Below are 15,251 nucleotides of genomic sequence, written 5' to 3' on the forward strand. Positions count from 1 at the left end.
TCGCCCACACCGCAGTAGTACATCACTTCGTGCTATATTTATTCCTTTTTCACGGCCAATCAAGGCAAGGCCTGGGCCCACATGATTTTCTGGCCGTTTCTTTCGAGCCAAAAAGTGCGTCGAGGTTAATTGTGTTAAAAGCATCAAAAAACACCCTGAGAATCGCTTTCGATCTTTTTACGTTGCCATAATTTCTTGCAAGCCCGTTTGAGGGTCAACGGATGCTGAATCTGAAGCCGGAAAATTACGCCGTCTAGTCCCGCCCATTTGTGGATTCTGGGGGCTTTCCGAAATGGTGCTATGGGCAACGTAGTTTCCTCACGGTTCAAAGTTATGAGGTTTTCAAGTTTAGATCGGTTTACGAAGAAAAAAAAGTAAAAAATAAAAAGGAGTGCACACGAGGACTTCCCGGGAGGTCACCAATCCTAGTCCTACTCTCGCCCAAGCACGCTTCACTGCGGAGTTCTGATGGGATCCGTGCATTAGTGCTGGTATGATCGCACCCGTCAGTACATCACTCTCGTTTCTATATATCCTTTCACGGCCAATCCAAGTGCAAGGCCGTGGGGCCACATGATTTTCTGGCCGTTCTTTTTGAGCCCAAAAAGTGCGTCGAGGTAATTGTGTTAAGAAAGCATCAAAAAACACCCTGAGAATCCGCTTTCGATCTTTTTTACGTGCCATAACTTTCTGCAGCCCGTTTGAGGGTCAAAACGGCTGAATTTGAACCCGGAAAATTACGCCGTCTAGTCACCGCCCATTGTGGATTCTGGGGCTTTCCGAAATGGTGCTATGGGCAACGTAGTTCCTCACGGTTAAAAAGTTTGAGGTTTCCAGTTTGACTCGTTTACGAAGAAAAAAAGAATAAAAAAATAAAAAGGAGTTGCAACACGAGGACTTCCGGGAGGTCACCAATCCTAGTACTACTCTCGCCCAAGCACGCTTCACTGCGGAGTTCTGATGGGATCCGGTGCATTAGTGCTGGTATGATCGCACCCGTCAGTACATCACTCTCGTTTCTATATATCCTTTTCTCGGCCAATCCAAGTGCAAGGCCGTGGGGCCCACATGATTTTCTGGCCGTTTCTTTTCGAGCCATAAAGTGCGTCGAGGTTAATGGTGTTAAGAAAGCATCAAAAACACCCTGAGAATCCGCTTTCGATCATTTTTACGTGCCATAACTTTCTGCAGCCCGTTTGAGGGTCAAAACGGCTGAATTTGAACCCAAAAAATTACGCCGTCTAGTCACTGCCCATTGTGGATTCTGGGGCTTTCCGAAATGGTGCTATGGGCGACGTAGTTCTTCACGGTTCAAAGTTATGAGGTTTTCAAGTTTAGACTCGTTTTAGGCTGAAAAAAAATAAAAAAATAAAAAGGAGTGCAACACGAGGACTTCCCGAGAGGTCACCAATCCTAGTACTACTCTCGCCCAAGCACGCTTCACTGTGGAGTTCTGATGGGATCCGGTGCATTAGTGCTGGTATGATCGCACCCGTCAGTACATCACTCTCGTTTCTATATCCTTTCGCGGCCAATCCAAGTGCAAGGCCGTGGGGCCCACATGATTTCTGGTCGTTTTGTTTCGAGCGAAAAAGTGCGTCGAGGTTAATGGTGTTAAGAAAGCATCAAAAACACCCTGAGAATCCGCTTTCGATCTTTTTACGTGCCATAACTTTCCGCAGCCCGTTTGAGGGTCAAACGGCTGAATTTGAGCCGAAAAATTACGCCGTCTAATCACCGCCCATCGTGGATTCTGGGGCTTTCCGAAATGGGGCTATGGGCGACGTAGTTCCTCACGGTTCAAAAGTTATGAGGTTTTCAAGTCTGGACTCGTTTTAGGCTGAAAAAAAAAATAAAAAAATAAAAAGGAGTGCAACACGAGGACTTCCCGGGAGGTCACCAATCCTAGTACTACTCTCGCCCAAGCACGCTTCACTGCGGAGTTCTGATGGGATCCGGTGCATTAGTGCTGGTATGATCGCACCTGTCAGTACATCACTCTCGTTTCTATATTTCCTTTTCGCAGCCAATCCAAGTGCAAGGCCGTGGGGCCCACATGATTTTCTGGCTGTTTTGTTTTGAGCGAAAAAGTGCGTCGACGTTAATGGTGTTAAGAAAGTATCAAAACACCCTGAGAATCTCTTTCGATCTTTTTTACGTGCCATAACTTTCTGCAGCCGTTTGAGGGTCAAATAGCTGAATTTGAGCCCGAAAGTTACGCCGTCTAATCACTGCCCATCGTGGATTCTGGGGCTTTCCAAAATGATGCTATGGGCGACGTAGTCCTCACGGTTCAAAAGTTTTGAGGTTTTCAAGTTTGGACTCGTTTTAGGCTGAAAAAAAAGTAAAAAAATAAAAAGGGGTGCAACACGAGGACTGTGGGAACCGAAATTTGCATTGTCGATTTCGTTTAAATAAGGAAACTAGGAAAACCCTAATTTCCCAGAGGTCCCGTATCTCTGCGAGAGCCAACGACAAGTGATCGAATATATGCGGAAATCATGAAAAGATAACAAACGAGTTTAGAGAAAACAGTGGATCTTATTTCGAGTCCGCGTAAGAGCGTTGCGATCATTACAGGGATCATAAAAGCTTTGGCCGCAAAGGCTGTCAGCGAGTTACTTAGTTCTAGCAGCCAAAAAGCTCAAACCTAGTTGAGTCGCAGCTCGATAACAAAAGACGAAAAAGATATATAAAAGTTTTTGATTGATTTCGGACTGAACCTTGTTAAAGGCTGCCTACGTACCCTTTCGAGGATCAAGCCGAACATAGTTCAATTGATAGAGCTGGACAAGAGATCGAACTGCCTGGGCGAGTTCGTCTAGTAATGAGTGCCAGTCATAGAAACCGAACTTGTCGAGAATAAAGCCTAAAGTTTCTAAGTGCAGAGAATTCCGAATCTAAAAAGTTCTCCTCTCATGCCTCTCGTCTAGGACTCCTTATATACTAGCTCCAAGGTTGGTTTACGTTTGGGCGTCTTCCGACTCGAACGTTTATTAAGATTCTTTCGAATAAAGAACGAACTTTCCGCTTTTTCCGCAAAGTGATGATTTTGTCCTTAGAATGGTCGGAAGACATGAACTGAGTCGCTACGGTCGTCGGGAGATAGAATAGCGAACGAGCATCCGTAGCGACCGAGCTTGGCTCGAGCTCAGTCGCTACGTAGGGACCGAGCGGGACGGACGCTCGGTCGCTACGTAGCGACCGAGCTTGGCTCGAGGCTCGGTCGCTACGTAGCGACCGAGGCTTGGCTCGAGCTCGGTCGCTGCGTAGCGACCGAGCGGGACGGATGCTCGTTAGAACATGAGCTTAAGCCTGGCAAGTTAGCAAGTAAGGTGAGTAGGCGTATGTAATAATTATGGTTGAAAAGGTCAGTGGTAAATGGTCTTCTCGCTCTTCTAAAATAGAACGCGATAAGATGGGGCTGCGCCTTATGACGGCTCCCTACGTACCCTTGTGAAGGGATCAAGCCTTTCGTAGGTTCGTCTTGAGTTAAGGATCTTATGACTAGTTTTCTAGTGAGACCTTTATGGTCTAGTTTTTATGTAGCGGTTATAAGGCGTGTTGCTGCCGATGGCATTTTGTATGGATGTAGAAGGAAAACTACGAGTTGTCATCTCGTAATCTAACTCTGTGTGAATTGATATATCCGTAATCTGTTCGAGAGTTTTCCGCAGTGTGTAAACTTGCGGGATTTCTGAAGATTCTCGAATATTGGCAAAGAGACAAATTTTGGGATCTCGTATCAGGGTGTTTGATACTATGCCTAGAGATGTTAGAGACCAGTGCGCTGGGTTTAGGGCAAGACCTAGGTTTACTCCTGGTTTAGAGGGTGCGATGACTAATTCGACTTACGTATCCCGTTTCAGTTTCATCCTGATTCCATACCGATTTAAAGTCCGCGATAGGTTCTCGGCTTATACGACTTGTATGGTTGGAATCGAGCATCTCTCCGGAGATCGGAAGTGCTGGACCAAAATTTTGGATTTCTTTTATAGCGCTATTATCCTTGTGTCGGATGTACGAGAGTCATCTCTATGAGATGGCTAAGTCTGTTTAGGACGTTGAGAGTTTGTTGTGATCAGCAACAAACTTAATGGTAAAAATACCGTTTTGAGTCTTCGCGAAGGATATGTTTTGAGAAGATGTTAGTGCGTATGACTGTCTGGTCTTCCAAGAAAATGTTTTTATCGAGGAAGGAAATTTCGTCGAAGAACTAATCTTCAGGCGTCTGCGACGTCTCGCGATGCTGAAGATTTGTTATTCTTTCGTATGCCGCATTTCGGGCTTGAAATGTTCGCGGGCTTGTAGATATTTCGCGATCTTGCAAGGGTTTAGTCTTACCTGCGTTTGAGAAACATTCTGGTTTGACTACGAATGTTCGCAGCCAAAATTGTTGTTCCTGTTTGGATGCTAATAGTTTTATTTGCGATCGAGGAATTATGACTGAGGTGTCATGTAAATTTGTCCATGGGAACAGGTGTTTTCCTTCATAGTGTTTGTGAAGTGTTGGCCTTCCGAGATCTATTTCGTGATTCTTAGGATGTTTCGTATAGCTCTAGAAGCTTTGTTACGAATTTTTCCTTACATGCCGCGTATACGGTTAAAACGTTGCGGGCTTGTAGGAGCGTTTGAACTTGGTCAATTTCGAAAAGTTTAGATTTTCGTTAACCGTTTGGTTGTTAGGACTTAGTTTCGTTACGGAAAATTTATCATATGATTTCCGACTGTGGGCTATATGATAATTATCATATCATATAACCGTTTTACGAGGTTGTAAATCATTGATATGTATACATATGTCAAAGTAGCGTTGTTTCTGCGGGTTTACAAGAAACGTTCCTGCTGTGATTTTGATCTTAGGTGAAAGTTGCTTGGAGTTACTCATGGAGTGTTACCGAAGTTTATTTAAATACGATCTAGTCGCAGAACGTTTTTCATAGGTTTTTGAGAGGATTCTCATGACACATTCGTTTCTTGAACGAATGGTCAACCAGAGGTGGATCTAGCTAACCATCGGGAGGAAAGTGCTGCTCCTTTTAACGTGCACGATGCTACATCTATTCTCGAGTTTCTTGTCGCAAATGTTTTCGATGCTTTTCTGTGACTTACTTGGTACAACGGAAAACTGAAAGAAAGAAATGCTTTGGTGATTGAAGATTTCTCGTAAAAAATTTTTAAAACGAAACTAGCTTTCTGAAGCCGGGAAAAGGCTTCAATATTTTGGCTAATCGTCGAGTTTCAGTTTGATATTGGTACAAGTTTTCTGTACGCATGATTGCGACAAGAAATGATGTATAGTTTTGAGAATTATGTTCATGATCATCTGGATATGTTGCTAGCGTTTAGACGAATATTAAGATTGTCGTTTGCCTATTCTGACGATTTGCAGAAGTTTTTGAAGTTTGGGAGTATACGAGTATAGTATACGTACCTTCTCCCCTTTTTTTTACGAAAGAAAACGGTTGAACCGATACTTTGAAAGGTTGTGTACGTTTCTTCTTCTGATGTTGGAATGATCGATTAATTCGGGACGATTTATAGACGACGCTTGGACTGTGATTTGGTTGTTTCTAAGTTGACGACTTGGGATATGTCGGTTCCGAGAAAATTGCCAGAAATGAATCGGTTTTAAGATGACGTTCATGTCTCTAACTTTTCTCTCTTTAGGAAGCGAGCTTGATATGCGTGGCGATCGTTCTCGACTTTGGAGAGTTTAGATCGGTTTGCAAGATCATGATGAACAATTATGGAACAATATATCGAGACAGGAAAATCGCTTAAAACTTAGTTCGCTAGACTATCCGCCTAGGTTTTACGTTCCCTAAAGTTCTATGGCAGCCTTAAAGTAATTCCTACGAAAATTCCAAGTCTGATTACAAAAATTTCAAGTCGGAAATACCTTAGTTCTCTCGAAGATGCAGTTTTGTTTCTTCTCAGTTTTGCTTGCTCATTTCTCTTTCTTCTTCTCGTGTATGTTCGCCATTTCCGATATTGGTGTTTATCCTTTGAAACTTGACATTTATTTTCCGAACTTGACTGTTATCTTCTCCTTAGATACGACGTCACAAAAAAAAGGTTCAACGTAATCGTATAGTTAAGGCGGCTAAGGTGTTAAGTTAACCGTTGCCGTTTTATACGATTAATCTGAATCCATGCGAGAAAACAGGTCTTTGCGGTTTTTTTTTTTATCATAAAGTCTCAATGGTAACTTCAATCGAGGCGAAACAAGAGACGTTTCGATCGAGATTCGAAAGTGAACGCAAAGATGGAGGTAGGGCGAGCAGGAAAAAGCCAAGGAGTTTAAGATGAGTTTTACTTGTTTTTGTCGTAAAATCTCAACGGAAACTCCGATTGAGACAAAACGAAAAGCGTTTCGATGAGGATTCAAAGGAGAACGCAAAGGAGGACCCCTTTGAGGCCTGATAGGTCGCTATAGCGAGTGAGGATGTCATCTCGGTCGCTATAGCGAGTGGAAGGAGCCAAAACGAGTCCAACTTGATTTCGTCGTAAATTCTCGACGGAAACTCCGATTGAGACGAAACGAAAAGCGTTTCGATGAAGATACAAAGGAGAACGTAAAGGAGGACCCCTTTGAGGCCTGACGGGTCGCTATAGCGAGTGAGGATGTCATCTCGGTCACTATAGCGAGTGAAAGGCAGCCAAGACGAGTCCAACTTGTTTCGTCGTAAATTCTCGACGGAAACTCCGATTGAGACGAAATGAAAAGCGTTTCGACGAGGATTCAAAAGAGAACCCAAAGGAGGACCTTTCTGAGGCCTTACAGGTCGCTACGTAGCGACTGACAGTCTGACAGGTCGCTACGTAGCGACTGGAAGCAAGCCAAGAAGAGTCCTACTTGTTTTCATCGTAAAATCTCAACGGAAACTCCGATTGAGACGAAACGAAATGCGTTTCGACGAGGATTCAAAAGAGAATCCAAAGGAGGACCTTTCTGAGGCCTTACAGGTCGCTACGTAGCGACTGACAGTCTGACAAGTCGCTACGTAGTGAGTGGAAGCAAGCCAAGAAGAGTCCTACTTGTTTTCGTCGTAAAATCTCAACGGAAACTCCGATTGAGATGAAACGAAAAGCGTTTCGATGAGGATTCAAAAGAGAACCCAAAGGAGGACCTTTCTGAGGCCTTACAAGTCGCTATGTGGCGAGTGGAGAGTTGGCTTGAGCTCGGTTGCTACGTAGCGACCGAGCGGTGTGCGTGCTCTCGCTATGCAGCGACCGAGCAGCAGTGTGTGTGCTCGGTCGCTACGTAGCGACCGAGCAGCGTGTGCGTGCTCGGTCGCTATGTAGCGACCGAGCAGTGTGTGCGCTCGGTCGCTACGTAGCGACCGAGCAGTGTGTGCGCTCGGTCGCTACGTAGCGACCGAGCAGCGTGTGCGCTCGGTCGCTACGTAGCGACCGAGCCGTGTGGGTGCTCGGTCACTACGTAGTGACCGAGCAGCGTGTGCGTGCTCGGTCGCTACGTAGCGACTGAGCAGCGTGTGCATGCTCGGTCGCTACGTAGCGACCGAGCCGTGTGTGTGCTCGGTCGCTACGTAGCGACCGAGCAGCGTGTGCGTGCTCGGTCGCTACGTAGCGACCGAGCAGTGTGCGTATGCTCGGTCGCTACGTAGCGACCGAGCCGTGTGCGTGCTCGGTTGCTACGTCGCGACCGAGCAGTGTGCGTGCTCGGTCGCTATGTAGCGGCCGAGCTGTGTAATCGTTTTGTTGTGTTTCCTTTTTCGGCGATTAACCTAGGGGTTTTTCAACGGTTTTTGGGAGAACAAGTTTTATCCTTCCGAAATGTCAACCAAAAACGTGTTTTGGTAAAACCCTTACCCATCGAGATTTCTTTTGTTCGATAATGAGCCAAACTCACGGGGTTTGATAAGATTTATCGTTTCCCTTTACGTTTAGAAAGAGAAATCGCGAGCTTGTTTTAGTGCTCTTCCTGTGGCGGAAGGTCGTAGCAAGGCTTTCAATTTTGTTGAATATAGGAGCAGTCAGTGCTGCGAGTTTGTCTTTCATATATCCAGACATAGTTTCGATCAAGCGTTTTGTGGCCATGAGTAAGAGTAATTCGTAACCCCCCTCCTTCTAGCGCCAAACTGTGGGAACCGAAATTAGCACTGTCGATTTCCGTTTAAATAAGGAAATGGGAAAACCCTAATTTCCCAGAGGTCCCGGATCTCTGTGAGAGCCAACGACAAGTGATCGAATATATGCGGAAATCATGAAAAGATAACAAACGAGTTTAGAGAAAACAGTAGATCTTATTTCGAGTCCGCGTAAGAGCGTTGCGATCATTACAAGGGATCATAAAAGCTTTGGCCGTAAAGGCTGTCAGCGAGTTATTAGTTCTAGCAGCATAAAAGCTCAAACCTAGTTGAGTCGCAGCTCGATAACAAAAGATGAAAAAGATATATAAAAGGTTTTTGATTGATTTCGGACTGAACCTTGTTAAAGGCTGCCTACGTACCCCTTTCGAGGATCAAGCCGAACGTAGTTCAATTGATAGAGCTGGACAAGAGATAGAACTGCCTGGGCGAGTTCGTCTAGTAATTGAGTGCCAGTCATAGAAACCGAACTTGTCGAGAATAAAGCCTAAAGTTTCTAAGTGCAAAGAATTCCGAATCTAAAAAGTTCACTCTCATGCCTCTCGTCTAGGACTCCTTATATACTAGCTCCAAGGTCGATTTACGCTTTTACTCTTCTGCCCTTAAGCCGTCATAGCATAAAATGGAGATATTCCATTTTTCCGATCTTCGTATATATCCTCAAAATTTCGTATTTATCCGCGGAAACTTGACATTTATCCTTCCTTGCGCGCCAAGCGTAAACCGTCATACGGTTTATGGGCTTTTGGTTAAGAAATCGTAAGTTGGGCCTCGACTCATGTCTTAGGTCCCTTTGGGCCGTCTTCCGACTCGAAACGTTTATTACGACTTCTTTCGATAAAGAACGAACTACCCGCGATTTTTACCGCAAAGTTTGATTGATGTCTTAGAATGGTCGGAAGACATGAACTGAGTTCACTACGGTCTTCGGGAGATAGCATCGTAGGATAGACGAGAATGCATGAATTGGTGTTGTATCAACGTTTCAGAAGAGTTCGGTCGCTACGTAACGACCGAACAGAACGCACGCTTGGTCGCTACGTAGCGAGCGAGAGGGACGGACGCTCGGTCGCTACGTAGCGACTGAGCTTGGCTCGAGCTTGGTCGCTGCGTAGCGACCAAGCGGGACGGATGCTCGCTCGCTACGTAGCGACCGGGCTGTGTGCATGCTTGGTCGCCGCGTATCGATCGAGCTTGGCTTGTCCGTGGTCCGATTGCTGTACTCGAGCTTGTCCGCGGCCGAATTGGATACATGTTTGTTTCCTTCGGACAATCAGTATTAGTGGTTCGATTGAGATTTGAACAAGATTTTACCACAATGCTCTTTGTAAAGATATCTTTACGAAGATTACTTTCTTAAAAATGTTAATGTTGATTTTTACGGACTTTTAGACATTGATTCCGTCGTGACCGATTTTGACCCCAACAAGGACTTCCCGGGAGGCCACCAATCCTAGTACTACTCTCGCCCAAGCACGCTTCACTGCAGAGTTCTGATGGGATCCGGTGCATTAGTGCTGGTATGATCGCACCCGTCAGTACATCACTCTCGTTTCTATATATCCTTTTTGCGGCCAATCCAAGTGCAAGGCCGTGGGGCCCACATGATTTTCTGGCCGTTTTGTTTCGAGCGAAAAAGTGCGTCGAGGTTAATGGTGTTAAGAAAGCATCAAAAACACCCTGAGAATCCGCTTTCGATCTTTTTTACGTGCCATAACTTTCTGCAGCCCGTTTGAGGGTCAAAACAGCTGAATTTGATCCCGAAAATTTACGCCGTCTAATCACTGCCCATCGTGGATTCTGGGCTTTCCGAAATGGTGCTATGGGCGACGTAGTTCCTCACGGTTCAAAAGTTATGAGGTTTTCAAGTTTGGACTCGTTTTAGGCTGAAAAAAAAAAAAAAAAAGGAGTGCAACACGAGGACTTCCCGGGAGGTCACCAATCCTAGTACTACTCTCGCCCAAGCACGCTTCACTGCGGAGTTCTGATGGGATCCGGTGCATTAGTGCTGGTATGATCGCACCCGTCAGTACATCACTCTCGTTTCTATATATCCTTTTCGCGGCCAATCCAAGTGCAAGGCCGTGGGGCCCACATGATTTTCTGGCCGTTTTGTTTCGAGCGAAAAAGTGCGTCGAGGTTAATGGTGTTAAGAAAGCATCAAAAACACCCTGAGAATCCGCTTTCGATCTTTTTTACGTGCCATAACTTTCTGCAGCCCGTTTGAGGGTCAAAACGGCTGAATTTGAGCCCGAAAAATTACGCCGTCTAATCACCGCCCATCGTGGATTCTGGGGCTTTCCGAAATGGTGCTATGGGCGACGTAGTTCCTCACGGTTCAAAAGTTATGAGGTTTTCAAGTTTGGACTCGTTTTAGGCTGAAAAAAAATAAAAAAATAAAAAGGAGTGCAACACGAGGACTTCCCGGGAGGTCACCAATCCTAGTACTACTCTCGCCCAAGCACGCTTCACTGCGGAGTTCTGATGGGATCCGGTGCATTAGTGCTGGTATGATCGCACCCGTCAGTACATCACTCTCGTTTCTATATATCCTTTTCGTGGCCAATCCAAGTGCAAGGCCGTGGGGCCCACATGTTTTTCTGGCAGTTTTGTTTCGAGCGAAAAAGTGCGTCGAGGTTAATGGTGTTAAGAAAGCATCAAAAACACCCTGAGAATCCGCTTTCGATCTTTTTTACGTGCCATAACTTTCTGCAGCCCGTTTGAGGGTCAAAACGGCTGAATTTGAGCCCGAAAAATTACGCCGTCTAATCACCGCCCATTATGGATTCTGGGGCTTTCCGAAATGGTGCTATGGGCGACGTAGTTCCTCACGGTTCAAAAGTTATGAGGTTTTCAAGTTTGGACTCGTTTTAGGCTGAAAAAAAATAAAAAATAAAAAGGAGTGCAACACGAGGACTTCCCGGGAGGTCACCAATCCTAGTACTACTCTCGCCCAAGCACGCTTCACTGCGGAGTTCTGATGGGATCCGGTGCATTAGTGCTGGTATGATCGCACCCGTCAGTACATCACTCTCGTTTCTATATATCCTTTTCTCGGCCAATCCAAGTGCAAGGCCGTGGGGCCCACATGATTTTCTTGCCGTTTTGTTTCGAGCGAAAAAGTGCGTCGAGGTTAATGGTGTTAAGAAAGCATCAAAAACACCCTGAGAATCCGCTTTCGATCTTTTTTACGTGCCATAACTTTCTGCAGCCCGTTTGAGGGTCAAAACGGCTGAATTTGAGCCCGAAAAATTGCCGTCTATTCACCGCCCATTATGGATTCTGGGGCTTTCCGAAATGGTGCTATGGGCGACGTAGTTCCTCACGGTTCAAAAGTTATGAGGTTTTCAAGTTTAGACTCGTTTTAGGCTGAAAAAAAAATAAGAAAATAAAAAGGAGTGCAACATCGAGGACTTCCCGGGAGGTCACCAATCCTAGTACTACTCTCGCCCAAGCACGCTTCACTGCGGAGTTCTGATGGGATCCGGTGCATTAGTGCTGGTATGATCGCACCCGTCAGTACATCACTCTCGTTTCTATATATCCTTTTCTCGGCCAATCCAAGTGCAAGGCCGTGGGGCCCACATGATTTTCTTGCCGTTTTGTTTCGAGCGAAAAAGTGCGTCGAGGTTAATGGTGTTAAGAAAGCATCAAAAACACCCTGAGAATCCGCTTTCGATCTTTTTTACGTGCCATAACTTTCTGCAGCCCGTTTGAGGGTCAAAACGGCTGAATTTGAGCCCGAAAAATTACGCCGTCTATTCACCGCCCATTATGGATTCTGGGGCTTTCCGAAATGGTGCTATGGGCGACGTAGTTCCTCACGGTTCAAAAGTTATGAGGTTTTCAAGATTTGACTCGTTTTAGGCTGAAAAAAAAAAAAAAAAAAATAAAAGGAGTGCAACACGAGGACTTCCCGGGAGGTCACCAATCCTAGTACTACTCTCGCCCAAGCACGCTTCACTGCGGAGTTCTGATGGGATCCGGTGCATTAGTGCTGGTATGATCGCACCCGTCAGTACATCACTCTCGTTTCTATATATCCTTTTCTCGGCCAATCCAAGTGCAAGGCCGTGGGGCCAACATGATTTTACGGCCGTTTTGTTTCGAGCGAAAAAGTGCGTCGAGGTTAATGGTGTTAAGAAAGCATCAAACACCCTGAGAATCCGCTTTCGATCTTTTTTACGTGCCATAACTTTCTGCAGCCCGTTTGAGGGTCAAAACGGCTGAATTTGAGCCCGAAAAATTACGCCGTCTATTCACCGCCCATTATGGATTCTGGGGCTTTCCGAAATGGTGCTATGGGCGACGTAGTTCCTCACGGTTCAAAAGTTATGAGGTTTTCAAGTTTAGACTCGTTTTAGGCTGAAAAAAAAATTAAAAAATAAAAAGGGATGCAACACGAGGACTTCCCGGGAGGTCACCAATCCTAGTACTACTCTCGCCCAAGCACGCTTCACTGCGGAGTTCTGATGGGATCCGGTGCATTAGTGCTGGTATGATCGCACCCGTCAGTACATCACTCTCGTTTCTATATATCCTTTTCTCGGCCAATCCAAGTGCAAGGCCGTGGGGCCCACATGATTTTCTTGCCGTTTTGTTTCGAGCGAAAAAGTGCGTCGAGGTTAATGGTGTTAAGAAAGCATCAAAAACACCCTGAGAATCCGCTTTCGATCTTTTTTACGTGCCATAACTTTCTGCAGCCCGTTTGAGGGTCAAAACGGCTGAATTTGAGCCCGAAAAATTACGCCGTCTACTCACCGCCCATTATGGATTCTGGGGCTTTCCGAAATGGTGCTATGGGCGACGTAGTTCCTCACGGTTCAAAAGTTATGAGGTTTTCAAGTTTAGACTCGTTTTAGGCTGAAAAAAAAATAAAAAAATAAAAAGGAGTGCAACACGAGGACTTCCCGGGAGGTCACCAATCCTAGTACTACTCTCGCCCAAGCACGCTTCACTGCGGAGTTCTGATGGGATCCGGTGCATTAGTGCTGGTATGATCGCACCCGTCAGTACATCACTCTCGTTTCTATATATCCTTTTCTCGGCCAATCCAAGTGCAAGGCCGTGGGGCCCACATGATTTTCTGGCCGTTTTGTTTCGAGCGAAAAAGTGCGTCGAGGTTAATGGTGTTAAGAAAGCATCAAAAACACCCTGAGAATCCGCTTTCGATCTTTTTTACGTGCCTAACTTTCTGCAGCCCGTTTGAGGGTCAAAACGGCTGAATTTGAGCCCGAAAAATTGCGCCGTCTATTCACCGCCCATTATGGATTCTGGGGCTTTCCGAAATGGTGCTATGGGCGACGTAGTTCCTCACGGTTCAAAAGTTATGAGGTTTTCAAGTTTAGACTCGTTTTAGGCTGAAAAAAAAATAAAAAAATAAAAAGGAGTGCAACACGAGGACTTCCCGGGAGGTCACCAATCCTAGTACTACTCTCGCCCAAGCACGCTTCACTGCGGAGTTCTGATGGGATCCGGTGCATTAGTGCTGGTATGATCGCACCCGTCAGTACATCACTCTCGTTTCTATATATCCTTTTCTCGGCCAATCCAAGTGCAAGGCCGTGGGGCCCACATGATTTTCTTGCCGTTTTGTTTCGAGCGAAAAAGTGCGTCGAGGTTAATGGTGTTAAGAAAGCATCAAAAACACCCTGAGAATCCATTTTTGATCTTTTTTACGTGCCTTAACTTTCCGCAGCCCGTTTGAGGGTCAAAACGGCTGAATTTGAGCCCGAAAAATTGCGCCGTCTATTCACCGCCCATTATGGATTCTGGGGCTTTCCGAAATGGTGCTATGGGCGACGTAGTTCCTCACGGTTCAAAAGTTATGAGGTTTTCAAGTTTAGACTTGTTTTAGGCTGAAAAAAAATAAAAAAATAAAAAGAAGTGCAAAACGAGGACTTCCCGGTAGGTCACCAATCCTAGTACTACTCTCGCCCAAGCACGCTTCACTGCGGAGTTCTGATGGGATCCGGTGCATTAGTGCTGGTATGATCGCACCCGTCAGTACATCACTCTCGTTTCTATATATCCTTTTCGCGGCCAATCCAAGTGCAAGGCCGTGGGGCCCACATGATTTTCTGGCCGTTTTGTTTCGAGCGAAAAAGTGCGTCGAGGTTAATGGTGTTAAGAAAGCATCAAAAACACCCTGAGAATCCGCTTTCGATCTTTTTTACGTGCCATAACTTTCTGCAGCCCGTTTGAGGGTCAAAACGGCTGAATTTGAGCCCGAAAAATTACGCCGTCTATTCACCGCCCATTATGGATTCTGGGGCTTTCCGAAATGGTGCTATGGGCGACGTAGTTCCTCACGGTTCAAAAGTTATGAGGTTTTCAAGTTTAGACTCGTTTTAGGCTGAAAAAAAAAAAAAAAAATAAAAAGGAGTGCAACACGAGGACTTCCCGGGAGGTCACCAATCCTAGTACTACTCTCGCCCAAGCACGCTTCACTGCGGAGTTCTGATGGGATCCGGTGCATTAGTGCTGGTATGATCGCACCCGTCAGTACATCACTCTCGTTTCTATATATCCTTTTCTCGGCCAATCCAAGTGCAAGGCCGTGGGGCCCACATGATTTTCTGCCGTTTTGTTTCGAGCGAAAAAGTGCGTCGAGGTTAATGGTGTTAAGAAAGCATCAAAAACACCCTGAGAATCCGCTTTCGATCTTTTTTACGTGCCATAACTTTCTGCAGCCCGTTTGAGGGTCAAAACGGCTGAATTTGAGCCCGAAAAATTACGCCGTCTATTCACCGCCCATTGTGGATTCTGGGGCTTTCCGAAATGGTGCTATGGGCGACGTAGTTCCTCACGGTTCAAAAGTTATGAGGTTTTCAAGTTTAGACTCGTTTTAGGCTGAAAAAAAATAAAAAAATAAAAAGGAGTGCAACACGAGGACTTCCCGGGAGGTCACCAATCCTAGTACTACTCTCGCCCAAGCACGCTTCACTGCGGAGTTCTGATGGGATCCGGTGCATTAGTGCTGGTATGATCGCACCCGTCAGTACATCACTCTCGTTTCTATATATCCTTTTCTCGGCCAATCCAAGTGCAAGGCCGTGGGGCCCACATGATTTTCTTGCCGTTTTGTTTCGAGCGAAAAAGTGCGTCGAGGTTAATGGTGTTAAGAAAGCATCAAAA

General features: G+C 45.7%; 14 non-coding genes and 2 pseudogenes across 14 annotated transcripts; all 16 read right to left on the reverse strand.

The window, feature by feature from the left end:
- Positions 1-388: 388 nt before the first annotated feature.
- LOC125604495 lies at positions 389-505 on the reverse strand (annotated as a pseudogene).
- A 375-nt stretch (positions 506-880) lies between these two features.
- LOC125604493 lies at positions 881-998 on the reverse strand. The gene has a single exon (XR_007336253.1). It is a non-coding gene; the product is annotated as a 5S ribosomal RNA (ribosomal RNA).
- Positions 999-1,375: 377 nt separating this feature from the next.
- LOC125604481 lies at positions 1,376-1,494 on the reverse strand. Its single transcript, XR_007336241.1, has one exon. It is a non-coding gene; the product is annotated as a 5S ribosomal RNA (ribosomal RNA).
- A 373-nt stretch (positions 1,495-1,867) lies between these two features.
- LOC125604479 lies at positions 1,868-1,986 on the reverse strand. The gene has a single exon (XR_007336239.1). It is a non-coding gene; the product is annotated as a 5S ribosomal RNA (ribosomal RNA).
- Positions 1,987-9,531: 7,545 nt separating this feature from the next.
- Positions 9,532-9,648, reverse strand: LOC125604496 (annotated as a pseudogene).
- A 372-nt stretch (positions 9,649-10,020) lies between these two features.
- LOC125604506 lies at positions 10,021-10,139 on the reverse strand. The gene has a single exon (XR_007336263.1). It is a non-coding gene; the product is annotated as a 5S ribosomal RNA (ribosomal RNA).
- A 378-nt stretch (positions 10,140-10,517) lies between these two features.
- On the reverse strand, positions 10,518-10,636 carry LOC125604517. The gene has a single exon (XR_007336274.1). It is a non-coding gene; the product is annotated as a 5S ribosomal RNA (ribosomal RNA).
- Positions 10,637-11,013: 377 nt separating this feature from the next.
- On the reverse strand, positions 11,014-11,132 carry LOC125604528. The gene has a single exon (XR_007336285.1). It is a non-coding gene; the product is annotated as a 5S ribosomal RNA (ribosomal RNA).
- Positions 11,133-11,509: 377 nt separating this feature from the next.
- LOC125604482 lies at positions 11,510-11,629 on the reverse strand. Its single transcript, XR_007336242.1, has one exon. It is a non-coding gene; the product is annotated as a 5S ribosomal RNA (ribosomal RNA).
- Positions 11,630-12,009: 380 nt separating this feature from the next.
- Positions 12,010-12,128, reverse strand: LOC125604539. The gene has a single exon (XR_007336296.1). It is a non-coding gene; the product is annotated as a 5S ribosomal RNA (ribosomal RNA).
- A 377-nt stretch (positions 12,129-12,505) lies between these two features.
- LOC125604474 lies at positions 12,506-12,624 on the reverse strand. Its single transcript, XR_007336234.1, has one exon. It is a non-coding gene; the product is annotated as a 5S ribosomal RNA (ribosomal RNA).
- A 379-nt stretch (positions 12,625-13,003) lies between these two features.
- Positions 13,004-13,122, reverse strand: LOC125604476. Its single transcript, XR_007336236.1, has one exon. It is a non-coding gene; the product is annotated as a 5S ribosomal RNA (ribosomal RNA).
- A 378-nt stretch (positions 13,123-13,500) lies between these two features.
- LOC125604487 lies at positions 13,501-13,619 on the reverse strand. The gene has a single exon (XR_007336247.1). It is a non-coding gene; the product is annotated as a 5S ribosomal RNA (ribosomal RNA).
- A 378-nt stretch (positions 13,620-13,997) lies between these two features.
- On the reverse strand, positions 13,998-14,116 carry LOC125604486. Its single transcript, XR_007336246.1, has one exon. It is a non-coding gene; the product is annotated as a 5S ribosomal RNA (ribosomal RNA).
- A 379-nt stretch (positions 14,117-14,495) lies between these two features.
- LOC125604498 lies at positions 14,496-14,614 on the reverse strand. Its single transcript, XR_007336255.1, has one exon. It is a non-coding gene; the product is annotated as a 5S ribosomal RNA (ribosomal RNA).
- A 377-nt stretch (positions 14,615-14,991) lies between these two features.
- LOC125604499 lies at positions 14,992-15,110 on the reverse strand. Its single transcript, XR_007336256.1, has one exon. It is a non-coding gene; the product is annotated as a 5S ribosomal RNA (ribosomal RNA).
- Positions 15,111-15,251: the final 141 nt, after the last annotated feature.

The sequence above is a fragment of the Brassica napus genome, unplaced genomic scaffold (genome assembly GCF_020379485.1).
Source record: "Brassica napus cultivar Da-Ae unplaced genomic scaffold, Da-Ae ScsIHWf_560;HRSCAF=840, whole genome shotgun sequence".
Lineage (NCBI taxonomy): Eukaryota > Viridiplantae > Streptophyta > Magnoliopsida > Brassicales > Brassicaceae > Brassica > Brassica napus.